Source organism: Halichondria panicea, chromosome 3, assembly GCF_963675165.1.
Source record: "Halichondria panicea chromosome 3, odHalPani1.1, whole genome shotgun sequence".
Lineage (NCBI taxonomy): Eukaryota > Metazoa > Porifera > Demospongiae > Suberitida > Halichondriidae > Halichondria > Halichondria panicea.
In genome coordinates, this window is record NC_087379.1 from 5,070,713 (window position 1) to 5,081,138 (window position 10,426).

The following is a 10,426-nucleotide window of genomic DNA, read 5'->3' on the forward strand; positions in this document are numbered from 1 at the left end:
AAGAGCACTATGATTGTTGTTAAAAACGATCGATGCCAAAAGTTCAAGTCTAAAATTAATGGCAGAGCCTTGCAGCTACCATGGTACCATCATAGATAGTAAAGGAAAGGGATTGGAAACGCATTACGTCATACAGCTCGATCCTACTTACGAATCGTAGCCTCGATTACAGGCCCTTTATTGCGGCGTAAATCGAAGCCACATAGTATAATTATGAGAGTATCTCAAGCTGGAGCTCTAAGCATGTCTAAGCTCATACTGTGGACAGTGTAGTTAAAGGATAAGGGCTTCATGATGGCATCCATATCAGTAAAAAATATAAGCTAGATCTATATCATAATTATTTTAGTTACATATATTAAACACGACAACAATGTATTTATTATCTTACTAAACTCCCTTTGTGAGTCTTGACACTAATCATAAGTGTATACTGTACTCTAAGGGATGTCAAGTGTTGTTATAATTATTTATTATAATTATTATATAATGTTTAAAGTAAGTGGTTGCAAAAACTACAGTGTATACACACAAGCAAAAACAAACATGTATAATTATTATATGTACTTAATAATGAGGTGACAGGTGAGGTTACTAAGTGTCTTATGGTAGAATCAAGAGTTCTCTTGGTTAAATTCATAGATGCTTTTGTTTTGTTGAGAGAGGGTAGGATCTACTTTTTCTTCCCTGCACTTGCCTATTAGAATTTCAGCCATCAATGTCTCGAATTGAGTGTGTATGTGAGTGTGATGTGAAATTGCAATCTTACATAGCGAACTGTAGGTTCCTCAGAATGGAAACTGGCATATGAATTGGGGTTACCTACGATACTGATGGTGAAATAGGATACATTGTTGATAGTTGCCCTTTTGATTACTGTACTAAGGAACCAATTGACATCAGTTTGAAACCTCACGAGATAAACCGACAGTGTGCATACAACCGAAGTGGTGTCTTGTGCGGTGAATGTGAGCAAGAACTCAGTCTTATTCTGACTACCTCAAAATGCAAGGAGTGCTTGAACACCTAAAGTACTCCTTCAACTTGTCTTCCCACCCTATTTGTTTTTTCTTATGCTTGGAATTATTGTTCTGTGCAAACACCTTGCTCAATTTCCAAACTTCTTTCCAATGCCAACCCTGTTGCTGCACTGCTGCACTGTTACACACTTTTCATGCTCTCTTACTCCAAGCTGCTGCGGTTCACAATTTCTGCAATGCAGTTTAACTTCTCATACGGTATTTTAACCCTGAACACACAACTCGATTTATTGCTGCTGTTGTAATCCTCACTGCTGGTAGACTGTTTTGATTTTCTTTGGCCAATGGTTTCCTCACTGTTCAGATCATGAAATGGACAAAAAACACAATGGTTTCATGGACGCATACCCTCCCTTCCATTCACTCCAAAGCATCGTTACTGGCTGGGATTACTTCTCTTTTCTCTCATTGCTTACAACATCATAGCTGCCTTTGCAACGGATACCTACTTACCTATTATCTCTGCTGGGTGTATATAGCAATTGGCATATGTTTTTTCAAGCTAATTGTTAAGAAAGTGCACAAGACTTCGCTTGGAGATCTAATAGAAACACTTTTCTTATTCAATCTTACGATTTTAGCATACGGAACCTCTTATGTGCGAGAAATAAAGGGGAATCAGTACATACTAGCCAACTTTTCCATGTCTATTGTTTTCATTCTCTTCCTAACAATCGTGTGCTTCCATACACACAAGTACGTTCCTAAGAGACAAATGTATGGCTAAAAGTGATCAACTGCTTTAAAAGCAAGTGCATGCACTGTAAAAACAAACGTGTTACCGTAACACACGTGTAGCGTGTCACATGTGTGCTAAATTGCTCTACGTATGTCAAATCAGCACATTAGTAAGTACATGTGTGCTATTTTAGCCCACTGGTACCACTTTAACCCATGTGTATGTGTGTTACACATGTGCTAATTGACCCAACGTGTGTTATATAAGCACAGTAGTAAATTTCATGTGTGCTATTTCAGCACTGGTATTACAGCAATAGAATGTGGTATATTACGGTTTATAATCAAGTGTAGTGATAATTGTAGTGATATTTGAGCCATTTCTGAGAGTGAGTAGCATCACTAACTTGATTAGTAAATGATTATGGCATGTGAGCACTGATCTAAGTCAACATAAGAAAATTTGGATCATGTCTAATTATAGATATCTTGCTGACAGGTGGTACAGTCTTTATCCTTCATAAAAGAGCAAGAGAAGACCATTGAGTTCTCATTTATAAAGTATTTTGTTTGTTGGCTGTTTAAATCTTTTTTTAGTTTTTCTATATAAAGCCCAGTGCAGAAGTTGCTACGCGCATGCGCAATTTCTAGTTGCTATAGCTCCTTCGCAGCTGGATTCTAGAACAAAAGCAGAAGAGTCAAAAGCAGTCTAAAGGATACCGGCATACCACCAAGGACCAAGAGTTGTTTAAAAGCTGAAAGAGGATGGTGTCAAAGCAAGTGGTGAGTTTCTCCAGACAGTTGTTCTGGCTAGCTGTACACAACAGTACAAAAATAATAATACCTATATTTATACTTCGCAGCTGCAGCTTGTAGCCTATACTACTAAGATACTACTAGGAGACTACACTATAGAGTGTCTAAAATAAGGAGGGACCAGGAGTTATTTAAAAGCTGAAAGAGGATTGTTTCACGACCAGACTCGACTAGAGTAAAGCAAGTGTTTTTCTAGGTGAGTTTCTCCAGGCAGTTGTTCTGGCTATAGCTGTTGACTGAAAATGATAATACCTACCTGTTTGTATTAATGGCAGGCATTGACGGAAAAAGGCTATGGTTATTTGTGGATATGATGACTTTGACGAGCTGTATATAGTTCCAACCCAGTGGACAGGCTTCAGCACCTTGTTCATGTTGAGTGTAGCTTCTCAGTATTATATAAGGAACTGGTTGAAGTGACTGCCCCGGCCTGCCTACTCATTTTGTGTTGCTACAAGCTGATGAGTCATATAGAGAGTAGAATCTCTCTTAGCTCCAGACATCCAGTCCTGTGTTACTAATAGTAGCTCACAAAACTATTGGAAGTGCTTACAATCTCAAGGATAGCTTCAGCGGTGATGCAAAAGGCTTGCAAAGGCTATTTTCCAAGGTTGATTTTCTCCCAAATCATGTATTGGAAAAAAATCGGTTTAGAATGAGGCTAGACTTCAATCTTGTTACGTAACGGTTCACGTGACAGGTACTTTCGCTCTAGACATTGCAAATGCAAGAACTCTGAAAACCGCTGTATGGGAAAACATTTCATCTTGTCCTGGGTTCTTGACCTTTGCTTGGATTATAGCAGCTACTGCTTCTGTTGCTCTTGATCGTTTATTTGCCTAATTGGAAAGCTTGATATACCTAGATTTATCTACTGCAGCAAACCAGAATACCCTAGCTACAGAAGGTTAATTTTCCATATCATGTGGTTTCGAAGAATGCAATCAAAGGTCAAAGGTTGCAATTATATCTTCTCTCAAGCTGATTCGTCTGGGGTGCGATAGCTCAACTCATTTGTGTTGTGATTATAAAGAGGATGAAGCTATAGTGGTTGTGTATAAACCCTGGGGCGCGAGGGTAAACTCAAAACATAAGCCCACGTGGTGTTTTAATTAGTGACCTTTTGACATTGGCGTATCTCCTCTGCTTGCAGCTACCATGGTAGTCTTGCGAGCAGACTTGTCCTAGAGGGAACGTCTGGTCACTATTGCAGCAATTCCATGGCACTGTCAATTCTCCACAAAACACAACCATATAGTGAAAGGCAGTGGGTTACAATTAGCTTAGTTTTCACTCTCATATCACACCCACTAAATGTATGGAGCAGGTAGTTAGCTTTCCTGCACATAGCAGAAGTTACTTGTGCAATATCAACTTCGTTATCCAACTTGCGATGAAGGGTGTGGCCAAGGTGGGTCACTATGTCTGTAAATTGAAGAGCAACTCCATTGAACCTGAATACTCCGTTAGGTAGTGTCATCGGACGATTGCTGAAACAAATAAGTTGAGTTTTACTGGCATTAAAAGTTATATCGAATTCAGAGGCAAATACTTCGCATTCTTTCAATAAGATACGCATGGCAGATGGTGAGGGGGCCAGAAGGGCTATATCGTCAGCATAACCAAGTGCACAGACAGAGTGCCCACCAAGTTTGCAACCAATTCCGAGTCGAGATAGTCTTTGCAGGATCGAAGCTCGTCAATATAAACTGTGAAAAGGATTGGAGAGAGAACACCACCCTGACGTACACCGTTCGAAACATTAAAAGATGCTGAAATATCTGCATTCCAGCGAACAACTAGTTCTTGGTCCCTGTGCCATGAGAAGAGAAATCGCAGCACCGTGGGAGGAAGGTTCCTATCAATGAGCATCTTAAACAGGGTAGTATGGTTAACTCTATCGAAAGCTTTGCTGGCATCTAAAAAACATCCATAGTATTGCCTTGCAGATACTTAGAGACAACATTCTTCTGTACTCCAGTGCATAATTCAGTGGAAAATCCCTCTTTGAAGCCAAACTGTAGGTCAGATGTTAAAAGGTTAGACCTGTATCTGAGGAGAATACACTTCTCAAGTATCTTGCTAAGATTTGGGGCCAGAGCGATAGGCCTGTAGCTGTCAGAGACAGAGGGATCTTTAAGTGGTTTTGGGATTGGAACAAGTACACAATCTCTAAGCGCAGAAGGAATGTATCCATGACGAAGGACAGCTGTGAAGAAGGTTGCAAGGGATGGCGCAATGACAGATGCATGCAGCAAGCACAAAATGGTTTGATAACAAATTGGAGCCGTCAGATTTGTTACGGCCAAGATCTTTTAGACAGTGTTCTACAAGTTCCACTGAAATATCAACCTCTTCAATGTCAGAAACCGTTATCTGAGAGGCCACCTCATCTAAAAGAACATTCCCATGTGTGTAGTATCGCTGTAGTTCAAGATGCCAGAGAGCTTTGAACGAAAGCACTCACTGATCTTCTTGTCATTGCTGAAACCATCCACAACTGGGGAATTGCACTGTTTAGAGCGAGATTTCCAGAATAGAGAGTTATTGGCCGACAGAAGTGCATTCTCGCTGACAATGTGTTTTTGTCTCCGCTTGACACTCCTAACTGCATACTTGTAAGTTTTCTTAGTCTGCTTTCGCAGATCAAACAAGACACCAGCTTCAGGACAGCCTGCCTCTACCCATGCATATCTTGTTCCAAACCATGGCAGATTCTCTTACTTCACGCACGTGATCATTCCATCCAGGCATTGTTCTAGCTCTTTTGCTTATGACCGGGAAACAAAGTTTGGATGCAACAGAGAGACAGGAAAGAAGCTGATTACAGAACAAATCAATTTCCTCGTGGTGTAATAAACAGCACGTTGAGCCGCAATTAAGAAGGTCCTGTGACAAAAGTGGTAGAGTTTGAAATATAATTTGTCTGTAATCCTCAATATTATTTGCACTTAAAACCGACCAATCGATACCACAAACGGGCTGTTGAATAGGACAATTACTAGTGAGTCTTCTAGAAACATCGTTGTCCAGTTTAAGCACAAACGCGAGTGGTGCATGATCCGAAAAATTGCTTGGAGAGTGAACACTATGGACACCACAAATTATATCAGTGTGATGTTGCAGCGTGAGAATGTGATCAGGCCACGACCTGACAGATTATTGTTCAATCAAAGGCTAATTGCCTGAGCTGCACCGTACGGAAGCCCATTAGTATGGTGGTCGACAGGGTCACCCAGAATCTGGGTGACTCGTTATACTTTAGCAAACCTTTGTAAAATTAAACCGTAAACTAGTTTGTTTACTATAGTTTCTTTCCGTATTAATTTTAACAAATACTTGTCTCCTGTGAAGCTGTGGCTTATGCTCTCTATTGCGTTGTCGAGAAGACTTGCTGGCTAGCTGTGGCCCTCTATGGTGTTGTCGAGAAGGCTTGCACACTAGTCTGGCTGAAGCCAGAAGAAGCTCTCATTTGTGCAAGTTCAAGACATCACGACCATCCAACCATCATAGAGGTAGATGAGAGCCTCTTCTGGTTTCAGACTAGTGTGCAAGCCTTCTCGACAACACCGTAGAGGGCTAGTTGGGCGGAGCCCGACCGTCCCTGACGGGAGGTAGGGTTTCAAGCCTATGTCAGGATTTGTCTTTGCTGCAACTATAGTTGCAGCCCAATCAGATTGCAGCATTTCTACTGTGGTCTGTGTCACGTCCGGTTGCGCAACCTCTAGCAAGGTAAAATTGGTTAACACCCACTTCAGAATAATAATATTCATAGAATAAAATGATTATTCATAGCTGCTTATCAGCGTGTTACATAATTCAGTAAGACAAACCCTGACATAGGCTTGAAACCCGACCTCCCGTCAGGGACGGTCGGGCTCCGCCCAATTAGAGGGCCACAGCTAGCTAGCTAGGCTAGCTATAAAGCACATAGTAGATAGTACGTGGGCGTGTATGGACCACGCCTATGATTAATTACACATGCAATAGGTACCAGGTAGCCTCGATTCCAGGCCGCTCTCAGTTGAGAAAGACGGCCTGGTATACCATGTCTGCGCATGCGTCAGTTGCCCCAAGATTCTTGGGGATCGAGATATCTTAGTAAATTAGTCAGTATAATTATTGTATATTTTACAATGATGTCATTGCACAAATCACAGCAGTTTTAATAAAATAACACAGCTACTTACAACATTTACGACCTAGACTAGTGACTAGTTTTGTTGTAATGGCTTCTACTTCTGTTCTGCTCTTGCTCAAGCTCTCTTCAGTGTTGAAAAATCAGATTTTGTCTTCTTTTGTACTGTGGTAGAGTGGTAGGCGTTTTTCTGTCAGTACCGACCGGCTCTGGCAAATCTACTTGCTTCCAGACGCTTGTTTGATGCCATCTCAGTAAGATCAGTGCTCCTCGTCGTATGAGCCTAGCGCCTAGAGTTGTGATGGCGATTTTACTATTGAATCCACCCACGCGCAAACAGTGGTTACCAGGCCCTCTAGTGAGAGGGGCTGGGATCGAGGCTAGTACCCAGGGAGACGGTCGGGCCACGCCCAACTATGCTTAGAGCTACAATTACAAATATGGCGCAATATTAGTGCCAAAATTAGAGTATATACGTATTTGTATCTAGGGGTACTCTTTTTGTAAACTGGTATAGAAAATAAACATTCAGGGGTACACTTTTTAGTGTAGACTATCACTTGGGGGTACTCTTATCAGTTTAGGTACACAAATAATTCTTTTGAGGGTACCTACTCTTCCATATTATAATGACCTGAAGAGTACCCTCAAATATATTTTCCATACTGAACTAAAAAGAGTACCCTCAAATAAAAAGAGTACACCCTCTAAGGTTAAAGTTCACGTACTTTAACCTCTACTTGTATAGAAATTTAGAGCGCATCCTTTGAGTACGTTTTGTCCATGTAATATAATAACTTATAAAAGCACCATACCGTATATCTTCTAATTTATCGGACATTTCTAATTACCCGGACACTCTTTTGGGCAATTTTCGTTGTTCTAATACAACGGACACTCCAGTACTTTAATATTACATTTGTTCTAAATATCCGGACAATACCTTGAAAAGTTAAGTTACCATTCATAGACGGCAAGTAAGACTTGGAGTGCTGCAGTTAGATAGCTTTGAGTAGCTAGTTTTAGATAGTTAGTGCAACTATTCAGTCGTACCTTGTTCTATTAAACTTAGCTAGCTCGCATGCAGCTGCTTGCTTGTTCTAATTATTCCGGACACTTCACATGCTCTATAAAAATCTGTTCCAATTATACCCGGACAATTTCCAAAATAATTATTTTTTGCTGTCCGATAAATTAGAAGATATACGGTAATTATATATTTTTTTATCTAGTCTCATAAAAATTAATAATAAACATCAATTTTTGGTAGTCCCTTAGAACACTTATTGTAATCAATCATAAGGGATCTGATGAAGGCCTTCCCACTTCTTCAGAAGCTAAGGTAGGTGTACAAAATCTGCTTGCAACTGTATGGTCTTGCCACCAGCATGTCCTCTAAAGATAGCGTGTGCTACATAGCCCAGGGCTAGGGCTTCTGCCTCTGTTTGACTCAACGAGCCATCATCAACAATATCAGTCAACAGTTCTCTATAAATCAGCTATCAGCAGCTTCCAGCGTAGTTACACCAGACTTCCAAGGGACTGTTCAATAACTATAAAGATTAATATCAGCAGCTTCCAGCGTAGTTACACCAGACTTCCAAGGGACTGTTCAATAACCATAAAGATTAATATTGCTCACAATTCTAAGGGGCGCTCTAAATAGAAATACAAGCCACACCTCTAAGTAGAGGTTAAAGTGCGTGTACTTTAACCTTAGAAATTATTTGGGGGTACATGTACTCTTTTTATTTGGGGGTACTCTTTTTATTTGATGGTAGGTCTACTCTTTTTATTTGAGGGTATACTCTTTTTATTTGAGGGTACTCTTTTTAGTTCAGTACTCTTCAGGTCATTATAATATGGAAGAGTAGGTACCCTCAAAAGAATTATTTGTGTACCTAAACTGATAAGAGTACCCCCAAGTGATAGTCTACACTAAAAAGTGTACCCCTGAATGTTTATTTTCTATACCAGTTTACAAAAAGAGTACCCCCTAGATACAAATACGTATATACTCTAATTTTGGCACTAATATTGCGCCATATACAAATGCATCATAATGTACAAGCTAGGAAAATCACTAGCTTTATTCTCTCACAGATTTATATCTCAGTACAAAATTGTTAGGTTTTCCTTTGCTTGGTTCTTGACAGTGTACTAGCTGAACAAGCTGAGCTCTGTGTGAAGATGGTTACCATAATTTTGTTCAAGTGAAGAGGATGTAGGAGTGCCCGATCATGTCAGGCATCGATCATTGCTGGCTAGGAGGATTGTGTGGGACACGATCACCACAATATTAAATTAATGTAAGTGCTCTTTGTGTACTATGCTGTAATTACAGCGCCAACTCTGACTGAATTCCATTATTTAAGTCCTCCAACGGTTAACGGTTGCTGTAATTAAAAGATGTCATGTCAGGCCCAAGGCAGTAGGCTTTTCTTTATTATGCACATGCATTTGATTCGTACCGTAGAGCTGCTGTAAAATACAGAGACAAAAAATCAAACCGTATAGTAGATCCACTGCATACTACTAAAAGATTACACTCAACACTATAATAGCTGTGCGCTTAAGTGCCACCATAACATTTTTGTGTAAAAATGATTTGGAAGCTGTAAACTACGCTCACTGCACACTCAGTTTGAGCATAGATTGAAGAGTTAGAGGGATAGGAAACGGTTGGTATCTCGAGTAACATCCGCGCTACGCTGCGGTTTAATCGAGGCCATCACAACAATATCTATTTCTATATACCACTCAGTGCATAATAAACTACAAGTAACTGTGCTTAGTCCGTGCAACTCACTTATATTTCAAGGTCTATACCTATTGTAGTAGTCATAACCAGCACGCTTATACACGTTATATGTTCCAATAGCTCTGGAACATATAACTTTATTGGAAAGTCTCTTTTTACTGGGTGTGGTCAGTCATTAGCAAGTACTACACGTGGCTCATGGACTAGGCGTGTTATAAATTGCTGAAAGAGATGATGTCTTGAGGAAACACAGCTTTGGGAGTTACCCGGCAAAAATGTGCTTAATAGCCTCGTAACGCGGATAATTTTCGAGGCTCCACTGCAGATTCAATGTAAAATCATCACGTGCACCACTCCGTTTCCTATCCCTCTAACTCTTCAATCTATGGTTTGAGGTGGTAAATTCCAAAAATAAGTGTAAAAGTTTCCTTTGATATAGTGGTGCGGGGGCCATTATTTACCTGTTACACTTAGCTATACATGTATCTCAAGTATTTTTCTATCTCAGGTACTTTTTTGTCTAAGTATATACACAGTTGAGTTCAAGCTAGCTGTGACCTTTGCTTGTTCATCATTTGTTCGTGGTTAATTCTAAAGCTATGATTATTATTATGTCTGTGCTAAATTATGTGTGTTGTGCAAGGCGCTGACTATGATATTCGAGATAGGACATGCACATGTGTCACCAGTCAATTGAATGTATGGCATGCAATGTAATATAATTTTATCACAAATGTATCTGAGTGGTAATATACTACTACTTTATAGCTAGTGTACATCATTTTCCTAAACGCTGCCTTAGGCGCACGTGATCTCGTATAATTATACAGTACCTCCTTTGAGTGCTCATGATTACATAATTTCTCCCACACAGAGAGTGATGGAGACAAGAGTCAAGATAAAATTGACATTGATGTATTATTATCATGTGTCAGTACATGTATTAATTATGTGCTCAGTGTATATTATACCTTTAACCGACATCGTCTCTGG

At 40.0% G+C, this 10,426-nt stretch overlaps 1 long non-coding RNA gene across 2 annotated transcripts; it reads left to right on the forward strand.

The window, feature by feature from the left end:
• Positions 1-2,357: 2,357 nt before the first annotated feature.
• Positions 2,358-10,414, forward strand: LOC135333810 (uncharacterized). Of its 2 annotated transcripts, XR_010394072.1 has the most exons (4): positions 2,358-2,501; positions 2,582-2,730; positions 8,829-8,981; positions 10,308-10,414. It is a non-coding gene; the product is annotated as an uncharacterized LOC135333810 (long non-coding RNA). The 2 variants fall into 2 exon arrangements; XR_010394071.1 differs by lacking the exons at positions 8,829-8,981; positions 10,308-10,414 and adding an exon at positions 2,810-6,107.
• Positions 10,415-10,426: the final 12 nt, after the last annotated feature.